The sequence below is a fragment of the Pan troglodytes genome, chromosome 11 (assembly GCF_028858775.2).
Source record: "Pan troglodytes isolate AG18354 chromosome 11, NHGRI_mPanTro3-v2.0_pri, whole genome shotgun sequence".
Lineage (NCBI taxonomy): Eukaryota > Metazoa > Chordata > Mammalia > Primates > Hominidae > Pan > Pan troglodytes.
This window is the reverse complement of record NC_072409.2, coordinates 103,762,852-103,783,435: the sequence shown is the minus strand read 5'-3', so window position 1 is coordinate 103,783,435 and position 20,584 is coordinate 103,762,852. Positions and strand designations below refer to the sequence as shown.

The 20,584-nt window shown below is 37.3% G+C and overlaps 1 protein-coding gene and 1 long non-coding RNA gene across 2 annotated transcripts in view; one reads left to right on the top strand and one right to left on the bottom strand.

Moving 5' to 3' along the window:
- The window catches only part of TYRP1 (tyrosinase related protein 1), a 1,163,994-nt gene that overhangs the window by 556,780 nt on the left and 586,630 nt on the right, over positions 1-20,584 (top strand). The window lies entirely within an intron of this gene.
- The window catches only part of LOC134807688 (uncharacterized), a 30,959-nt gene continuing 18,896 nt past the window's right edge, over positions 8,522-20,584 (bottom strand). The window contains exon 3 of the long non-coding RNA XR_010148770.1: positions 8,522-8,842. This is a non-coding gene — a long non-coding RNA (uncharacterized LOC134807688). The remainder of the gene's footprint in view (positions 8,843-20,584) is intronic.

Sequence of the window (20,584 nt, the reverse complement as noted above, 5' to 3'; positions counted from 1 at the left end):
TTTTCTTGAATTATCCCCTTAAATATGTTTTCTGGGTTGTTTACATTTGGCCTCTCTTAGGAATGCCAATAATTTGTAAGTTAGGCCACTTTACATAATCCCACATTTCTTAAACTTTATTCATTTCTTAATTTTTTTTTTATTTTTGTCTGACTGGATTAACTCAAAAGGGCAGTCTTCAATTTCTGAAATTTTTTCTTCTACTTTATCGAAAGCTTTCCATTTTATTTTGAAATTTCTTACATGATTTTTTTAATTCCAGAAGCTCTGATTAATTCTGTTTAAGATATTTATCCTTTCTTCATTTCCTGGATTGCTTTAGAAGTTTCCTTGTGTTGATTTTCAAGCTGGTCTTGAGACTCTAGCTTTTAAAATCCTTGCTTTTGATTCTTTATGTCATTTCTGAGTTTCCATTTTTGTTAGGGCTCATTGTTAGAAAGGTGCTAGGATCCTTTGGTGGTGCCACAACATTCAGATTTTTTTACAATGCCAGAATTCTTAATGCTGATTTATTCTTGTCTGGACAGCCTGCCACTTTTAATCTTTTAACTATTTTCACATGGCAAGATATTTTTTTTTTTGTCTATATTTTTTCTTTCCCTGTCTTCCCCTCCCCAAATGGTGTGACTGTAGAGTAAGTTGAATAGGGTCTTCTGGTTTTGCTTCTATAGCTCTATGTACTTCTGTTAGCAGGTTTTACATTGGGCTGTACCATATGACCTACAGACCACTACATGTTACTTACGGTTAAGAGCCAGCTGTGGCACAGGCAAATGTGGATGTGTCTGATCTTTGTTTACTCTGGAGTGCTCTCTGTTTCAAGTGATGGGCTAGCTGGACAGTGGAGTCCCCAGTCTCCTGAGTTTTCTGTGCCATGGCAGTGGGGGTCACAGCTGGGCAGAGCTGGAGCCCCTGGCTTCCCCATGAGGGATGTATGTTGAGTGCAGGCACCAACCCTGATGAAGGTGGCTGGGAGGAGCTCCTGGACAAATGTGCTAATGTCTCTTCCTATTGGAAATGACGGAGCTGTGGCATCTCCTCATCTTACATAGGCAGTAATGTGCACTGTTACTCTATAACACCCATATTTCGGGGGCTCATGACTTCTAGTTCAGATGAACACTGTAGTCTATCTCGAACCATAATGTGGCTGATAGCCTCAGGAAATGCCTGTTTTGTGACTCTCCATGGGAGTGGTTTCGGGGTACAACTTCTTCATATTATGATAGCTTTATGGCTTATCTGTTCTCTGATGTGGTAGCACTGCAATTTCATGTAAAGGTGAGGGCTCCACCTTTGGACCCATGCTGGTGGGTGTTTGTTGTGGTGGTATAGGCCACTTGGATTAGCCCAACCTCAGGCCCTGGGGAAGTGGTCAGGTGCTAGCAGAGTTGGAATACAATAGGTAGTTTCCCAGTTCCCTTGTCCTATATGGCCAACTGAACATCATGTATGAGTCCTAATGGGGCTAATCTGGGGTTGGGCTAGCCCAAGGATCAAGTTCTGGTCGTAACTGGGGAGGGGCTGGCTAGTTCTCAGATCATGGGCTGAACTCTCAGGCAGGGGCAGACAGAATACTTGGGCAGTGGGAGCCCAAGGAAAGATCATAATCCACTGGAGGTAGGGTTTTCAGTAGGACTCTGGGCCACAGCTGAAATGCTAAGTCAGGTGTGTGCAGTCATGCTGTGTGCCCAAGCTGGTGTACCCTGTTTGGAGTGGAGCAGCACGGGCAAATGTTGCATGGTAAAAGTTCTGGTTGCCTCTCAGTGCAGCAGCAGCAGCATGCTGGAAATGCAGGAAAGCACTCAACTCCTTTGATCCCTCTGTAGCCTGAGGGAACCAGCAATTGCAGAGGGACTGTCACTTACCTCTGGGAGTTTCCTCCCAGAGAAATGCGGAGCTATGACTCTCCACCCTGACGGCAGGGTGGCTGTGCTAGGGACCGAAGCTGGCGAGTCCTGCCTGGTGAGAAGTGAGGGTGCGATCTGCAGTTAATTTACTCCTCAGCACTGCGTCTGTGGCATCTGTACTAGGAGTAGGTGAAAGAGCCTTTCCTCCCTTGTTGATAGGGCTATGGCAGCTGGCACTGAAGTGCTCAGGGATCCAAGACCTGTGGGACCCTATATGGGCTTGAGCAGTGCCTCTGCACAGACTCCAGGTGGCTCTCTGTGTTGGTCTGGAGGCTCCTGGTGGGTGAGAGTCTCTCCTGTGCCCAGGATTACTAAAGTCCATGGCAGAAGTGTGGATCTTCTAGGGGCTCTCACTCACTCACCCTTTCCTTACATTAGGGAGATTCCTCCAGCTCCCCGGGTTCATGTGGGTGGCTGTGCAGCTTTACTCTTCTTTGTTCTCCATGAGTCCTGTTGCTTTCTTGGTGAATTACAACGGGATCTCTTAGGTGATCTGCCTGAATTGCTGGTATTGGCTCACCACTTTGTTTCCTTTTTGTGAAAGCAGCACACATTAGCTGCTTCTAGTCAGCCATCTTGAACTTAGTTATATTATTCTAACATGCAAAATATACTCATGCCTCCCAATACCTCTCAAAATTCTCATCTCATAGTAAAAGTCTGTGTCAGAGTATGGATGTCTTTAAGCCAAGTCAATTCTAAGTACAAATTAGGCTCTTCAAGTATGGTTTCTTAGGTGCGATTCATCTGGATTCTGGGACCTATAAACTAAGAGTGAGTTAATTGCCTTTCATACATCCAATATTCGATGGTGAGAAAGGTATAGAAGTACCACTTTAGATCTCTTTATTGTAAAAGGGGAAATAGAAGAGGCTTATACCAATCACTGGTCCAGAGCTGTTCTGAAATCTAGCTAGATGTGTATTGCCAGTTTCTTTAATAGGACCTTTTTCTGTTCCCTGGGCATGTTTGTTCAGAGTCTTTAGCACTGCCTTCTGGGCTTTTGGTTTTAATATTTGAGCCACAATTTCTCTTTCATTAAAAACAGCTCATGTTTGCAGTAGTTCTCTCACCCTACTTTTTTCCTCTAAAATTTTTGGAGAACAACAGTCTATTATTTTTAAACATTTTTTTCCCTTTGGGTCCAACATGGCATAATTTCTTTGTGATTTTCTTAGTTTTGGTTTAAAATTCACTCCATTAAACAAAAGACACACCCACAAATACCTTCTAGACAAGCTCTTATCTACCTTGCTGAGGGGCAGCATCCTTAAGATACTTAGAAACCTTTTTGTATTTAACAGAGAAACTGGGGAGCACACTTAAGATATTTTTAAAGGTTTGTGGTTTTCTTTCTGAAATGTTTTATGAGAATGAGGAACTTTCTAAATTCTTTCTGAGGGTTTAGCAAAGGATTTCAAAGTGATATAATGGCTATATCTTTTCCTGTTAATGTGATTTACTGAAAGAGCCCTGGTTTTGTCCTTTGCTCCCACCCCTTTTTAAAAGTCAGTTTTGATGACATAAAATATACATACAATACATTTTAATGAATATGGTCATATAACCAGTACCCCAAACACGATATATAATATTTCTGAATATTTCCCCATCCTAGAAACATTTCTTCTTCTTCTTTGCAGATATTCCCTATTACTGACTGAGTTGTTCCCTCGAAATTAGTATGTTGAAACAATGCAACTGTATTTAGAGGTAGGGGCTTTAGAGAGCTAATGAACTTTAAATGAGATCAGCATGGTGATCTCATTTAAAGTTTGGATCAGCAAGGTGATCTCATTTAAATAAAAAAAGGAAGAGATTCTAGAGATCGTTCTCTCTCTGTGGATGCACAGAGGATAGGTCATGTGAAGACTCAATGAAAAGGTGGCCATCTACACACCAGGAAGAGGGATTTCACCAGAAACCAAACCTGATGACACCTTTATCTTAGAATTCTAGTCTCGACAATAAGAAAACAAATTTCTGTTGTTTAAGATACTCAGTATGTGCTATTCTATTGTGGCAGCCCAAGCAAACTAATACAATTGCCCTCTCTCACTATCAATTTCTACCTTCAGTTTTTGTCATGAGAACCTAATGATGACTCATGTAGAAGCATTTCTGAGTTATTATGGACTCTCCTTGACTCTGAGTTTCACAGGGATCCTAAGCTAACATGTTAGACCACGTTTCTCTTTAAGAATTCATTAAAATTTTGCTATTTTTTTCTTACCTGTTTTTACAGTAGATATTACATCTTCCCAAGCTCTGCTAATGGTAAAACTATCAGGAAAAGCAATATATTATCTCTCCTCAGAGAAGTTTGTTATCATTTGGAATTCAGTTCACTTGGTGACCTTTCTGTTTTCAGCTCTCCGAGTTCAGGAAGAGTTATAAATGTCTATTATTCAGCTTTATCCTATTACAGAAATGGCATTATGTTGTAGCTTCTACATCTAACTGAAAGCAGTACCCCTTTGCTCCTTTAAAAACTCCTTACCAGCTTGAAAAACTGCTCTGAGACCTCTATGTTTTCTCTAAATTCCCACATGAGAATATTGAGAAGTTGCTTGATATATTTCTCCCTTATATTTTATCACAGGCATTCAGAAGAAGAAAGGTAACACCTTCCATATTCTTCATAGAAATTTCTACCCTCATCAGTTCATGTCGTACTTGTTTTATTTTTAACCTTGCTGCAGCAAACAATTTTGCCAAACTTTCTTTCTCTTCAGAAATCACATTTTTCCTTATTTTTCACCTTAAACTTTTACTCACAGCTTCCTTGAGGCCAGATTAAGCCTGCTGCTCAATCCCAAAACCAAAGTGACTAATTTTAGTTTTTTGTTAAAGCAGAACCAGATTCCAGTGCTAAACTCTGTTTTAGTTGTCTATTGTTGCATGGCAAAATATTTCCAAACTCAATAGCTTCAAACAATAATCACTTTTAATATCTCTCAAAATCTGTGGGTCAGGATTTCTAGCAGGTTTTTTGGCTGTTGAATGTCCCGCTCCATGGAGTGTCAATGAAAGTCACTCAGCAGTGGGGTTGGTCTGGAGCATTCCAGTGAGCTTGTCTCCCAGGTATGACACCTTGAGGTTTATGAGTAGAAGGATTGGCTCATCTGGAAACAAGCATCAGATCACTTAGCCATGGCCCTTATGTATAGCAGCTTCAGAGTAGCTGTAACTCTAAAATGGAGAGCTCAGGACTCCACGAGCCAGTGTTCGAACAAACATGGTGAAAGTTGCATGACATTTTAAGATATAACGTAAAAATTGCATAGTGTCTATTAGTAAAAGCAATCTGAAGCTCATCCACATTTAAGGGAATGGGACTTTAATGTTTTTTTATGGGAGAATTATAAAAAAAATAGTGGCCATGTTTAAAACACACACACACACACACACACACACACACACACACATACATAAAGGGAAAAATTGTATTGCCCTCTCCCCAGAGTTATTAGTAATGTATCCACACCTAGCTAATTTATTTGTTTACGTAGATATGTGAATTTAGGAAAACCTATATTGTAAGGCACTAGTGCTTTGTGGAATAGCACTTCACACAGACACCAGTTACATCTTATCCTCCCCCATCTCAGTGTATGGAACTGCCTTAGAGAGTCTCATATTTGCCAGGTTATAAGCATCAGCATGGGGTATTTCCTGAGAATACATTATTTACTGAAATTGAATTTTCAGAAAAACATCTAGGAAAAATGCCATTTTCTTTTCTTAAAAAGTATTTTTTTCTTTTGGTGACACATGAGTATAATTTAAAAAGTAAAATAGTACTAAAATATTATGAAATACAGTAGCTACACAGTACCTCCTCCTTCTTTTGAGTATTATGCTCAAGAGATAAACACTGTGCAATATAATTTTTTAAAATGCTATCTTGACCTAGTTTTGAGGCACTGGCTAGAAGCTCATAAATTCTCCTTCTTGTGCAGCCAATTAAGTACACATTCCCAACCACCTTTCTTATCTGACGGTCACACCCTGAGCCACTGTACTTCTGCCCTAAAAGCCCCAGGGTTAGCTACCAGGTAACCAGGGGCAGCCTCTATGCCCCGAAACCCACTAAAATTATTTAAATTAGCTAATCTGACACCTGCTTGCCCTGCTTTGCCCTCTCCTTCCCACAGAAATCACAGTGAAGGCGCTAGCCCACAGTTGCCTCCCGCTCCGCAACCCCCATGACCAACCCAGTGCTTCTCGAGTGACCCTGCATCCTGTGCTGTGTTCTCTCAAGGGGAACTGTGAGTGTAACAACACTGCTAAATTCTTTCTGATTTACCTCCCTTGATCTGAATCTGGCTTCACCATACCTCACCCAAGGTAATATTGTTAAAACATACTCCCTTTAAACACTTTTTTATCCTGCTTCTAATATTTATTTTCATATTTCTCAAAAATATGTTTATGCTGCTTTCATCTGATTATTCTTCTTTATAATTATGTATTTTCTTTCATTGTGGAAGTTGAAAATTTAGACTTAGACACATTTTCTGCTTTCCCTCTCTCCAGCCTCCCAGTATAGTTACATACATTTTTTCATTAATTCACTATTTAGCATTTATCACACATTTATAAATAATTTTAGTTGCTCAGTAAAGGACTAGAATATTATCACATATACTTTTTTTAAAATGATTTTTTTTCTTTCCCTTCAGTTTATTTACTTTCCTCGTTTTCAAGGTACTTATACCTATTATTCCCAAATGTTCCAACAACAAATCTAAAAAACAAACAAACAAAACTTTTGAATACTCTTTTGCTCATGGGTATGTATGAGTTATTTAAATTTGAGAAATTTACTTTGTTCTCTCTTATGTAGATTTCATATTTTCTCTTTCTTAGCCACTTCTCCTGTTCCAGTGGTTCGTATTCTCCTATAACTTTTTCAGAAGAAAAATGTATGGGACATTAAATTTTAGACTTTCAATCACTGAAAAGCTCTTTATTTTACTCTAAAACTTGTCTGACATTTTTCTGGGTCTAGAAGTCTAGAATGACAAGAAGTTTTTGTCAAAAAATTTAAAGTGTATATTTTTTATGTTCAGCTAAATATAAATCTTTCAAATTATATTTTGGCATGACATTATTGTGTTAATATTTTCAAAATGTATAATAAAACATACGTACACTCACACATACACATATATAGAGAGAGAGAGAAAGAGAAAGTGAGTGTCAAAAAAGAAAAGAACATTACTAAAATAAGCAATAATAAGCAGTACAAATAATAGCAAATATGTATTTGCTAATAACACATGCAAAGATGTATGCGCACACACTCAAAATCTCTAATTTATATATATTTGCTAGTAACACGTGCAAAGCTGTATGCACACACACTCAAAAATCTCTGATTTTGTGAGAGTAAATCTCACCCAAGAATTGTCTTACTGAAATATTCTGTGAACCTGTCAGTAGCTATTCCATTTCATTCCACAACATAACAAAAAGAGCAAAAGGAGAGAAGAAATATCACTTAACAATCAATAAAACATAAACTCTCTGTCTCCAGCATAAGCAGTAAGAACTCTACAATAATTGCTCTTTCTGTGTGGCACAGGAGGGAGTTCAAAGGAGATTGGTCAGTAATACTTATTTATCTTGTGGATCACACTGACATTGTAAATTCTTAAAATTAACTTTTGATGTGCTAATGATTAATTGATAAAGAGTCTGCAATAAGCTTAATGTCTTAATATGTATAATTTTATTTCAGTGGATGACTCAATTAAATATTTGAAGATTGGAGAATTTTTCAACAGGTGACTTGGAACTGACAAAATTATACTATCTATTTTCTGTATTCCTTTAGCAATTTGCTTGTGATTCCTAAAGAATGCACCATCTTTCATTGTAACGATTTGTATAACTGCAGGTCTGCTACCACATACTGGGAACAATTTGTAGACAGAGATCTTTGTATAACTGGTTTGACTTTACTTCCAGAAATGCATAGTCCCTGGCATGAAAATATGCTTAGTACATGCTAGATGAATAAGTAAATGAATGAACATACTCTATTTTTGGGTGGATTTTACTTCCTTCCCAAATATTTTTTTCCTAGTATCTAAAATATGAATTCGAATGAGATCCTTGTTCAATAGTTGGATATCTATTGTAAGTGACAAAACCTCAATTCAAATAAATAAAGCAAGAGCCATCTCAAAAAGAAAAAAAAAAAAAGATAAAACCAAGGACATAAAGACACTTTTTGTCACCTTTTCTCTCTGGATGTGGGTTTCATGTTTCAGATAGGCTATTGTCAAGATTCTAACTCACTACTACATTGTTACAAGCAGTTCTGAATTACATCTTTTCAATCAAAGCAAGAAGAAAACTTTTTTATCATTACCAGTAAGAAAAGAAAGAAAATAGTGAGAAATTTCTCTGATTGGTCTAGCTTTGTGAGTGAGCTTAGGCTGGGATCAAGAGTTCTTTCCAGAGTAATCTTTGGCCCATCCCAGGTCACATGTTTAGAGTTTGTTCAAAGAGGCTAATGTTGAACAAAAACACACAGACATGGCCAGGAAGGAATGGCTAGGTACAGAGTCATTTTAAATTTTCTTTATTCTGTCTGATAACCTGTACATTCAAAGGCTTCAAGGTCACAGATAAACTAAGAAGAAAACATGAGAGAAAAATTATGAGTGTTTTTCTTCACTTTTTTTTTTTTTACAACAACTCAGATTTAAACAAGTAAAGTAACTAACACAGTTGGCAGTAGGACTGAAGCTGTCAATAGTGAAAATAGTCATGGTCATCACTCAAATAAAAAATTACATGCCCAATGGAGAAATTACTAGAAATTGAATATTTCAGCAACACAAGATGCTGAAAATGTATCTCTCTCTTTATGTTTTCTTTTCCACATACGAATTGAGACTCCTTGGTGATTTGAAAACCTGTGGAAACAAAAAGTAAGCAGCTAAAATTTAAGAGTTTTGGAAAGGTCATCATTGGGATTTGGAAATTAAAGGTGATGAATACTAAGATATTGCTAGTGTAGGCACAGTTCACCAGTTCATGTAATCTTCCCATTCCCCAGGTTCCTGCCTGATAATGGAAATAATTCTATCCAGCCCACAACTAGTGGCAGGGATGAGGAGGAACAGAACTGGCATTTAGTATCAGCTTCTAAGTTAAATTTCATGAATACTTGAATATAGTTTATTCTCATAACTACCTGGATATAGTAATATCCCATTCAAGAAGTGAGAAAACTTTTTCAAAGAAACTGTATCTTATTAAAAGGTCACACAGTAATTTGCAAAGACAGAACTTAAATGCTGGCATATACGCTTTTGAGAAAAGATATTTTAAAAACCACCTAGGTATATATAGAAGAGGACACCGTACCTTATTAACAATCTTGAACACAGGAAGATAAATTTTGAATGGATATGTTCCTGAAACATACTATTGTCAAATGCATACCTCTTTATTTATAAGAGTAGTATAATAAATTTAAAGCCAACACTGGAAGTAAATGCATGATTTTTTTGCAAATTTCACATAAGCATGATTACTGGAAAAACACTAGAGTGATAATGAGAAAATGTTTTGCAATGATAACTTCTTTGTCATCTTTACTGTTTACAAAATAAGAAAGCACATTTGTAAACAAATCTGTAAACAATTCAATGAACAATTAACATAATTGTTTATCAGTCATATTTTGAAATTTTGAAGTAAACACTGATATTATTAGCTTGTTTTTATCTTCCAATAAGATAACCCTCCATGTTTTATCTAGGCACATGATTGCCAATTTCCAGACTTTAATTCCTAGCTTGTCTTGCAGAAAAATACGGTCATTGTCATAGACACAACCTGTGGAATGTGCTAGAGGATATGTGTGTTCCTTTTAGGGAAACCTATCCTGAATTTCTTTCTTAATCTTTCCTGGGAGATGGAAGGTAGAGAAGGCAGTGGCTCACCTTCAATCCTTGGATGAGGACAATACCCTAGAAAATGGCTTTGTAAGAATAATAATATAACTATGTTATGATAACCTGGGTCCCTGAAAATCTTTGTTGAAGAGAACTTCCCTGACAGCTCAAACTGCTCAAAAACAACCACCTGCTATATGAAAGAAAAATAAATAATCTGTGTAAATAACAATTCCAGCAACTTTACCTGGCACCTCGCTAATAAAATATTAATCATATTTTATTGTCTATTTCTTTCTATTCCCCACTTGGCCCTCTTTCCACCACTTTTCTGGCAGCATATAAGTCATTCTCTGCTGACACCTAAGAAAAAAGATGTGCAAACTCAAATCAGGGAAAAGTAAATTGCTTCAGACTTTTACAAAGGCACCCTAGGAAGTTTATGAGAATAAGAATAGCTAACATTTGTATACTTATGATGTGCCAAACAAGATTCTGGTTATATTTGGACATATCAAATTCTGTGAGGTAGATGCTATAATCATTTCTATTTGTCAAGTAAGAAAGCAAGTTGAAGAGTAGTAAAATAACAACTGCAAAGCTAGTAAGTGGGTATGTAGGTATTCAAGCCAGTCTGACTTTACAGTCTATGCTTTAGCTCATTCCTAAAAAAGAAATCTGAGTTTTAGGCAATAGACATGGGAGAATTCAGGTAAGAAACTAAAAATTCCTTCCCGTGAGACTGGAAAAGAATTATCTTTATTGTAGAGAGTAATGAAATCTCAGACTTTAGTGGATCTGTAGAAACATTTCTGCTAAGTCTGTCATTCCACAGGCTTGTACATGTTAGCAAGGTGTGAGAACATCAGAATTATGCCAAATTGTAGTATTGGTGAGAGAGCTTTAAAACATGACAGAGTATCTAAGAATTAGTAGAACAGAGAAGGAGCACCCCAAACCCTGGACATGAAGGGGATTTTGGAATGAAATTGAGGGATGACTAGCAGTGATCTACATAAACCAACAGAGGACTAAAAAAAGCCCCAGTCCTCAATAGTTGTTAGCCTATATTATAGGATCCCCCCAAAATACTTATGAGTATTCTTTTCAACCAAGTTACTAACCATGCATGAGTTCCTAGAACTTAGACACAATCTTATAAAAAGGGAAAATATAAATAAAATGACAGACATAATGTTTCCAACAATCTTACAAGATAAGAATTAAAGGGAAATAATTTGAGTTTGTAAAATGCGATTACTACTCACTACAGAAAACTTCCAATCATTTATATTTGTAATGGGCTTTAAAATTTACAAACATCTTTCATACAAATTATGTAAAGAAATATAAACAATAGACTAATTTAACTGGGGGAAACTGAAACTCAAATTTGCCCAGGTTCTGATGGCTTGTATTACAAGAACTATGCTATATTAGTCCATTTTCATATTACAAAACCAATCACACCTTCCCAACAGTCTCCCAAAGTCTTAACTGATTTTAGCATTAACTCAAAAGTCCAAATCCAAAGTCCTATCTGAGACAAGACAAGTCCCTGCCAACTATGAACCTGTAAAATCAAAAACAAGTTAGTTACTTCCAAGATATAATGGAGATACAGGCACTGGGCAAATGTTTCTGCTCAACATGGGAGTAACTGGCCAAGACAAGGGGGCTACAAGCCCATGCAAGCCTGAAAGCCAGGCAGAAAGTCATTAAATCTTAAAGCTCCAAAATCTCTTTTGATGCCCTGGGCTCAAATCCAAGGCATGCTGATGCAAGGGGTGGGCTCCCACAGCCTTGGGAAGCAGTGCCCCTGTGGCTCCACTGGGTACAGGCCCTGCAGCTGCTTTCTCAGGCTGGAATTAAGTGCCTGCAGCTTTTCAAGACACATGATGCAAGCTGTCAGTGGATCTGCCTTTCTGATGGTGGCCCTATTCTCACAGGTCCACTAGGCAGTGTCTCAATGGGGACTCTGTGTGGGGCCTCAAATCCCACATTTCCCTTCCACATTGCCCTAGTAGAAGTTCTTCATGAGGGCTCCATCCCTGCAGCAGACTTATGCCTGGACATCTAGGTATTTCCATACATTCTTTGAAATCTAGGCAAAGACTCCCCAACCTCAACTCTGGTATTCTATGCACCCATAGGTCCAACATCACATGGAAGCCACCAAGGCTTGGGGCTTGCACCCTGTGAAACAAGATCATGAGCTGTACATTGGTACCTTTTAGACAGGGCTGGAGCTGGGGTGGCTGGGATGCAGGGCATGAAACCCCAGAGCTGCAGAGACTAGTAGGGCTCTGGGTGAAGCTCATGAAAATATTTTTCCCCTCCTACGCCTCTGAGTCAGTGATGGGAAGGGCTGCCTTGAAGATCTCTAACATGCCCTGGAGACATTTTTCCCCATTTTGTTGGCTATTAACATTCAGCTCTTGGTTATTTACGCAAATTTCTGCAGGATTAAATTTCTGCCCAGAAAAATGTTCTTTTTTTTTTTTTTTTCTATCACATGGTCAGACTGAAAATTTTCCAAACATTTATGCTCTGCTTTCCTTTTAAACAAAAGTTCAAATTTCAAACCAACACTTTCTAAATGCACATAACTGAATGCTTTGAGAAGAAGCTAGGTCTCACCTTCAGTGCTTTGCTGCTTAGAAATTTCTGCTGGCAGATACCCTAAATCATCTCCCTCAAGTTAAAAGTGCCACAGATCTCTAGGACAGGGGAAAAATGCCACCAGTCTCTTTGCAAAAGCATAGCAAGAGTGACCTTTGCTCCAGTTTCCAATAACTTTCTCATCTCCATCTAGACTACCTCAGTCTAGACTTCATTGTCCATATCACTATCAGCATTTTAATTAAAACCATTCAATAACTCTCTAGGAAGTTCCAAACTTTCCTAAATCTTTCTGTCTTCTTTTGTACCCTCTAAGCTGTTCAAACCTCTGCCTGTTACTCAGTTCCAAAGTCACTTCCACATTTTCAGGTATCTTTATAGAAGTACCCCACTATCCCAGCACCAATTGTCTGTATTAGTTCATTTACACACTGCTACAAAGACAATAAGTGAGACTTGGTAATTTATAAAGGAAAGAATTTTAATTGACTCACAGCTCCATATCCCTGGAATGGCCTCAGGAAACTTACAATAGTGGCAGAAGCTGAAGGGGAAGTAGTCTGCTTCTTAACAAGATGTCAGGAGAGAGAGAGCAAGCAACGGGGAAATGATATTTTTAAATCATCAGATCTCATGAGAACTCACTATCATGAGTACATCATGGGGGAACCCACTTCCATTCACCTCCCACCAGATCCCTCCCTTGACTAATGGAGATTACAGTTGGAGATGAGATTTGGGTGGGGACACAGAACAAATCATATCATATGCCAAGAATCTAAATATTCTAATTTTAAAGTTAGTATACAAGTTAAACAAATATTAAACATTAGGACACACACCTAAGGAATGATTTGAAGTCTTTCATTTCTTAGATATTTTTAATGAATAAGTTTCATCTATCATTAATAATTTAATATAGTACTACATACTATCACAAAAATAGAATTTTTTGATCCCCTTTAAATATCATGCAAATTATCACGCTAAAACAAGAATGGTGAAGAAAAAATGTTGTACAAAAATTCTGTGTCTGCTTCAAATAGAGCTTTTAAATGCCATTAATCTTGGCTGTTATGTTTTGCTTTCTGTTTTTCTTATAATATGCCACATTTGCATATTGTACCTTTTAATATGTTATTTTTATTTTAGTTTTTACTCTCTGCAAAATTATTTCCAAAATTATAATGCAAAGAAAAAAATTGGTGGATAGGAGTCAGGACTAACTTGTAGCTCCCACTCGAATGAACAGAGCAATGTGTGGAGACTCACATTGTTAAATTTTGCTCCAAGAACTACCACAGGAACATAACAAGAAAGCCGAGATAATCCACAGACCCTTTGAAGGAGGTGGATTGCAGATGTAGACTCTGTGGAACAGCTGACGAAGTGTGACTCTGCTTGCTTTCTCATCGGGTGGCTTATAGCCTGGAGCTAGATCTCAGCTCTGCTCACCAGCTGCCTGGAAATATACTTGGTACTGTTGTGGGGGCACAGTGAGAATGAGACTGATCTTTTGGGCTGTGAGCTGCATGAGAGCTAGGTGAGGCCTGTGGCTGCCAGCTTTCCCCCATTTTTCTTGCAACCTGTGTGACACAGCAGAGGCAGCCATAATCTCCCTGGGAACATAACTCTATTGGCCTTGGAGACACACCTCCAACCCCATAGCAGCTGCAACAAGCCCTGCCCAAGGAGAGTCTGAGCTCACACATGCCTATCCCTGCACCCACCTGATGGTCTTTCTCTACCTGCCCTGGTAGCTGAAGACAAAGGACATAATCTCTTGGGAGCTCTATGACCCCACCCACTGCTTGATCCAGGGGCAAGCTTGTATCCTTCCTATACTACTGCAGCTGATGCAATCTTGAAAGCACCACCTCCTGGCTGGAGTCCAACCAACACAAAACCAGCACACTTAACACAAATACAACCAAGGACCCTCACAGAGTTCACTTCACTCCCCTGCTATCTTCACTGGAGCAGTTGCTGATATCTATGGCTGAGAGACCTGAAGACAGATCACGTTACAGGACTCTTTGCAGACACTCCGCAGTGCCATCCCAGAGCCTGGTAGCTACATTGGGTGGCTAGATCCAGAAGAGGAATAACAATCACTTCAGTTTGGCTCTCAAGAAACCCTATCCCTAGGGAAAAGGGAAGAGCAACAAATCAAGGGAGCACCTTGTGGGACAAAAGAATCTAAACAGGAGGACTTGAGTCCCAGATCTTTCCTCTGACATAGCCTACCCAAATGGGAAGGAACCAGAAAAACAATTCTGGCAATATGACAACACAAGTTTTTTTAACATCTCCAAGAGATCACATTAGCTCACCAGCAATGGATTCAAAAAAAGATAAAAATCCCTGAATTGGCAGAAAAAGAATTCAGAAGGTCGATTATTAAGCTACTCAAGAAGGCATCAGAGAAAGGTGACTTCCAACTTAAAGAAATTTAAAAAAAGGTACAGAACACAAATAGAAAAAATCTCCAGTGAAATCGACAGCATAAATAAAAAGAAATAACAACTTCTGGAAATGAAGGACACACTGAGGAAAATGCAAAACGCACTGGAAAATCTCAGCAATAGAATCAAACAAGCAGAAGAAAGAACTTCAGAGCTCCATGACAAGACTTTCAAATTAACACAATCCAACAAAGACAAAGAAAGAAGAAAAAAAAAAAAAATGAACAGCACTCCAGGAAGTTTTGGACTATGTTAAGTGTTCAAACCTAAGAATAATGTGTATTCCTGAAGGAAAAAGAGAGGTTTAAAAGTTTGGAAAATATATTTGAGAAAATAATTGAGGAAAACAAGACTAGCCTTGCTAGAAATCTGGATATCCATTTACAAGAAGCCCAAAGAACATCTGGGAAATTTATTGCAAAGAGATCATCACCTAGGCACATAGTCTTGAGGTTATTTAAAGTCAAGAAAGGAATCTTAAGAGCTGTGAGGAAAAAGTATCAGGTAACCTATAAAGGAAAACCTATCAGATTAATGGCAGATTTCTCCACAGACACCCTAAAGCTAGAAGGGACAGGGGTCCCATCTTTAGTCTCTTTAAAGAAAACAATTATTAGCCAAGAATTTTGTATCCAGTGAAACAAAGCTTCATAAATGAAGGCAAGATACAGACTTTTGGCCAGGCATGGTAGCTCACGCCTGTAATCTCAGCATTTTGGGAGGCCAAGGCAGGCAGATCATGAGGTCAGGAGATCGAGACCATCCTGGCTAACACGGTGAAACCCCATCTCTACTAAAAATACAAAAAATCAGCCGGGTGTGGTGGCACACACCTGTAGTCCCAGCTACTTGGGAGGCTGAGGCAGGAGAATGGCTTGAATCTGGGAGGCAAAGCTTGCAGTGAGCCGAGATCGCACCACTGCACTCCAGCCTGGGCAACAGACTGAGACTCCGTCTCAAAAAAAAAAAAAAAAAAAAGATACAGACTTTTTCAGGCAAATGAATGCTGAGGTAATTTGCCACTACCAACCTAGCACTACAAGAACTACTAAAATGAGCTCTAAATCTTGAAACAAATAATTGAAATATACCAAGATAGAATCTCCTTAAAGTATAAATCTCACAGGACCTATAAAACAATAATACAATGAAAAAAAAAGCCAAGGTATTTAGATAACAAATAGCATAGCATAATAAATAGAATAGTACTTCACATCTAAATACTAGTATTAAATGTAAATGGCATAAGTGCTCACTTAAAAGGTACAAAATAGCAGAATGGATGAGAATTCAACAACCAAGTGAATACTGTCTTCAGGAGACTCACCTGACACATAAGGAATCACATAAACTTGAGGTAAAGGGGTGAAAAATATATTTCATGCAAATGGACAGGAGTATCTATTCTTAGACAAAACAAACTTTAAATCAACAGCAGTGAAAAAAGACAGACATTATATAATGATAAAAGAACTAGTCCATTAGGAAAATATCACAATTCTAAATCTATTTGCACCTAAGACTGGAGCTCCCAAATTTATAAATCAATCACTACTAGATCTAAGAAATGAGATACAAAGTAACACAGTAATAGTGGGTAACTTCAATACTCCACTGACAGCATTGGGCAGTCATCAACACAGAAAGTCAACAAAGAAACAATGGACTTAAACTATACCCTGGAACAAATGGAGTTAACAGATATTTACAGAGCATTCTACCCAACAACTGCAGAATATATATTCTATTCAACAGCACATGGAATATTTTGCAAGACAGACCATATGATAGGTCACAAAACAAGTCTCAACAAAGGTAAGAAAAACAAAATTATAGCAAGTTCTCTCTCAGACCACAGTGGAATAAAATTGAAAATCAACTCCAAAAGAAAACCTCAACAACATGCAAATACATGGAAATTAAATAACCTGCTCCTGAATGATCAGTGAGTCAACAATGATATCAACATGAAAATTTAAAAATTCTTTGAACTGAACAATAATAGTGACATAACCTATCAAAACCTCTGAGATACAGCAAAAGTGCTGAGAAGAACATCTGTAGCATTAAATGCCTACATCAAAAAGTCTGAAAGAGCACAAATAGACAATCTAAGCTCATACCTCGAGGAACTGGAGAAACAGGAAAAAACCAAACCAAAATCCAGCAAAAGAAAAATAACCAAGACCAGATCAGAGCTAAATGAAATTGAAACAACAAAAATAAACCAATACAAAAGATAAATGAAACAAAATCTTGTTCTTTGAAAATACAAATACAATTGCTAGAGCATTAGTAAGATTAATCAAGAAAAGAAGAGAGAAGCTCTAAATACACTCAATTGGAAATGAAACTGAAAATATTACAAGCAGCACCACGGAAATACAAAAGATCACTCTTAGCTACTATGAACACCTTTATGGCATAAACTAGAAAATCTACAGGAGATGGATGCATTCTTGGAAATAAAAACTATGCAGATCAAACCAGGACAAAATAGAAACTCTGAGCAGACCAATAACAAGCAGCAAGATTGAAATGATAATTAAAAAGTTACAACAAAAGGCCAAGACTAGATGGATTCACAGTTGAATTCTATCAGACATTCAAAGAAGAATTGGTACCAATACTATTGACACTATTCCACAAGAAGAGAAAGAAAGAATCCTACCTAAATTTTATCACCCCTATACCAAAACCAGGAAAGGACATAACAGCAATTAAAAAAAACTACAGACCAATATTCCTGATGAACATAGATGCAAAAATCCTCAGCAAAATACTAGCTAATGAAATCCAACAGCATATTAAAAAGATAATCTACCATAATTGAGAGAGTGTCATACTAGGGATGCAAGGATGGTTTAATATCTGCAAGTTAATAAATGTGATACACTACATAAACTAAATTAAAAACAAAAATCACACGATCATCTCAATAGACACAGAAAAACAACTTGACAAAAATCCAGCATCCCTTTATCATCAAAACCCTCTGCAAAATCGGCATAGAAGGGACATACCTTAATGTAATAAAAGCCATCTATGACCAACCCACAGGCAATCTCATACTGAATGAGGAAAAGTTGAACACATTCCCCCCCAATAACTGGAAGAAGACAAAGATGACCACTGTTACTACTGCTATTCAATATAGTACTGGAAGTCCTAGCCAGAGCAATCAGACAAGAGAAAGAAATAAAGAGCAAATCAGTAAAGAGGAAGTCAAACTGTTGCTATTTGAAACGGACATGATCATACCTAGAAAACCCTAAAGATTCATTTAAGAAGCTCGTAAAAGTAATAAATGAATTCAGCAGTTTCAGGATACAAAATTAATGTACATAAATCAGTAGCTCTGTTATACACCAACAGTGACCAAGCTGAGAATCAAATCAACAACTCAACCCCTTTTTACAATAACTGTAAAAATAAGAAATAAAATAGTTTGGAATATACCTAACCAAGGAGGTGAAATAGCACTACAAAGAAATCTATAAAACACTGCTGACAGAAATCACAGATGACAAATACAAATAAAAACACATCCTATGCTGGTTGATGGGTAGAATCAATATTGTGAAAATGACCATATACTGCCAAAAGCAGTCTACAAATTCAATGCAATGTCCATCAAAAGACCACCATCATTCTTCACAGAACTAGAAAAAAGATCCTAAAAATCATATGGAAACAAAAAAGAGCCTGCATAGCCAAAGCAAGACTAAGCAAAAAGAACAAATCTGGAGGCATCACATTATCCAACATCAAACTATGCTATAAAGCCATAGTCACCAAAACACCATGGTACTGACATAAAAATAGGTATATAGACCAATGGAACAGAATGGAGAACCCAGAATAAAGCCAAATACTTACAGCCAACTGATGTTGGACAAAGAAAACAAAAAAAAAAAGTGAAGAAAGGATATCGTGTTCAACAAAAGGTGCTGGGAAAATCGGCAAGCGACATGTAGAAGAATGAAACTGGGTCCTCTTTCCTCACCTTATACAAAATCAACTCAAAAGGGATCAAAGACTTAAATCTGAGTCCTGAAATCATAAAAGTTCTAGAAGATAGCATTGGAAAAACCCTTCTAGACATTGGCTTAAGCGAAGACTCATTACTGACAACTTAAAAGCAAATGCAACAAAAAGGAAGATAAATAAATGTGACTTAATTAAGCTAAAAAGCTTATGCACAACAACAACAAAAAAATCATCAAACAGACTAGCCGTAGAATGAGAGAAAATCTTCACAATCTATACATGCAACTAAGGACTAACATCCAGAATCTACAAGGAAATCATGCACATCAGCAAGAAAAAAAAAATCCCATTAAAAACTGGGCTAAGGACGTAAATAGACAATTCTCAAAAGGAGATATACAAATGGCTAACAAACATATGAAAAAAATGCTCAACCTCACTAATTATCAGGGAAATGCAAGTCAAAACCACCATACAATGTCACCCTACTCCTGCAAGAATGGCCATAATCAAAAAATAAAAAAAAAATTGATGTTGGCGTGGATGTGGTGAAAAGAGAACACTTTTACACTGTTGATGGGAATGTAAACTAGTAAAACCACTATGAGAAGCAGTGTGGAGATTCCTTAAAGAACTAAAAGTAGATCTACCATTTGATCCAGCAATCCCATTCCTGGGTATCAACCCAGAGGAAAAGAAGTCATTATACAAAAAAGATTCTTGCACACGCATGTTTATAGTAGAACTATTTCCAGTTGCAAAAATGCAAAACCAGCCCAAATGCCCATCAGTTAATGGGTGGATAAGGAAAATGTGGTATATATAATATATACCAAGGAATACAACCCAGCCATAAAAAGGAACAAAATAATGGCATTCACAGTGATCTAGATGGATTTGGAGACCATTATTCTAAGTGAAGTAATTCAGAGAAATGGAAAATTGAACATTGTGTTTTCCCACTCATACGTGGGAGCTAAGCTATGAGGATGCAAAGGCATAAGAATGATACAGTGGGGTTTGAGGTCTCAGGGAAAGGATTGGGAAGGGATTGAGGGATAAAAGACTATACGTTGGATACAGTGTACACTGCTTGGGTGCAGAAATCGCCACTGAAAACTTATTCTTGTATAAATAAATAAAAAACAAAATTATGAAACAAAAGTATAACTCTAGTGAACAATGGAAAAGTTCTGGCTTTTACAGGGAATGATTTAAAGTTGTGTGGCTATCACCATTCTTTTTAATTTGACATTCTAACAAATATTTGGAAAAAAAGTAATCTTTTTCAGTATTACATTAATGACTCCTAATTGTACCTCATGAGTAAAAGCTGAATATTTTGCCTATCTTCAGTATCTAGGAGAATAAAACAAATCAGTAAACCATAATACTTCTGCAACTGTATGATTGTTAATTTTTAAGATGTGTTTCATGTAAAATGTCAACCACTGTTATGCAAGTGAGCAAACATAAGTACCTTTAGAATAAAGAGAAATAAACTGCTATTGATTGAAACTTGTATGTTTTTACAGAAATTTTCAAAACAGAAATAAAGTGCATATTATAATGAATCACAATGACCTCATTATCCAGTTTCAGCAAAACAACTTTCTGCCTTATTTCATTGCATTCCTCCTTTTTAACGTGAAATATTTTAAAGTATATAATAGATAAA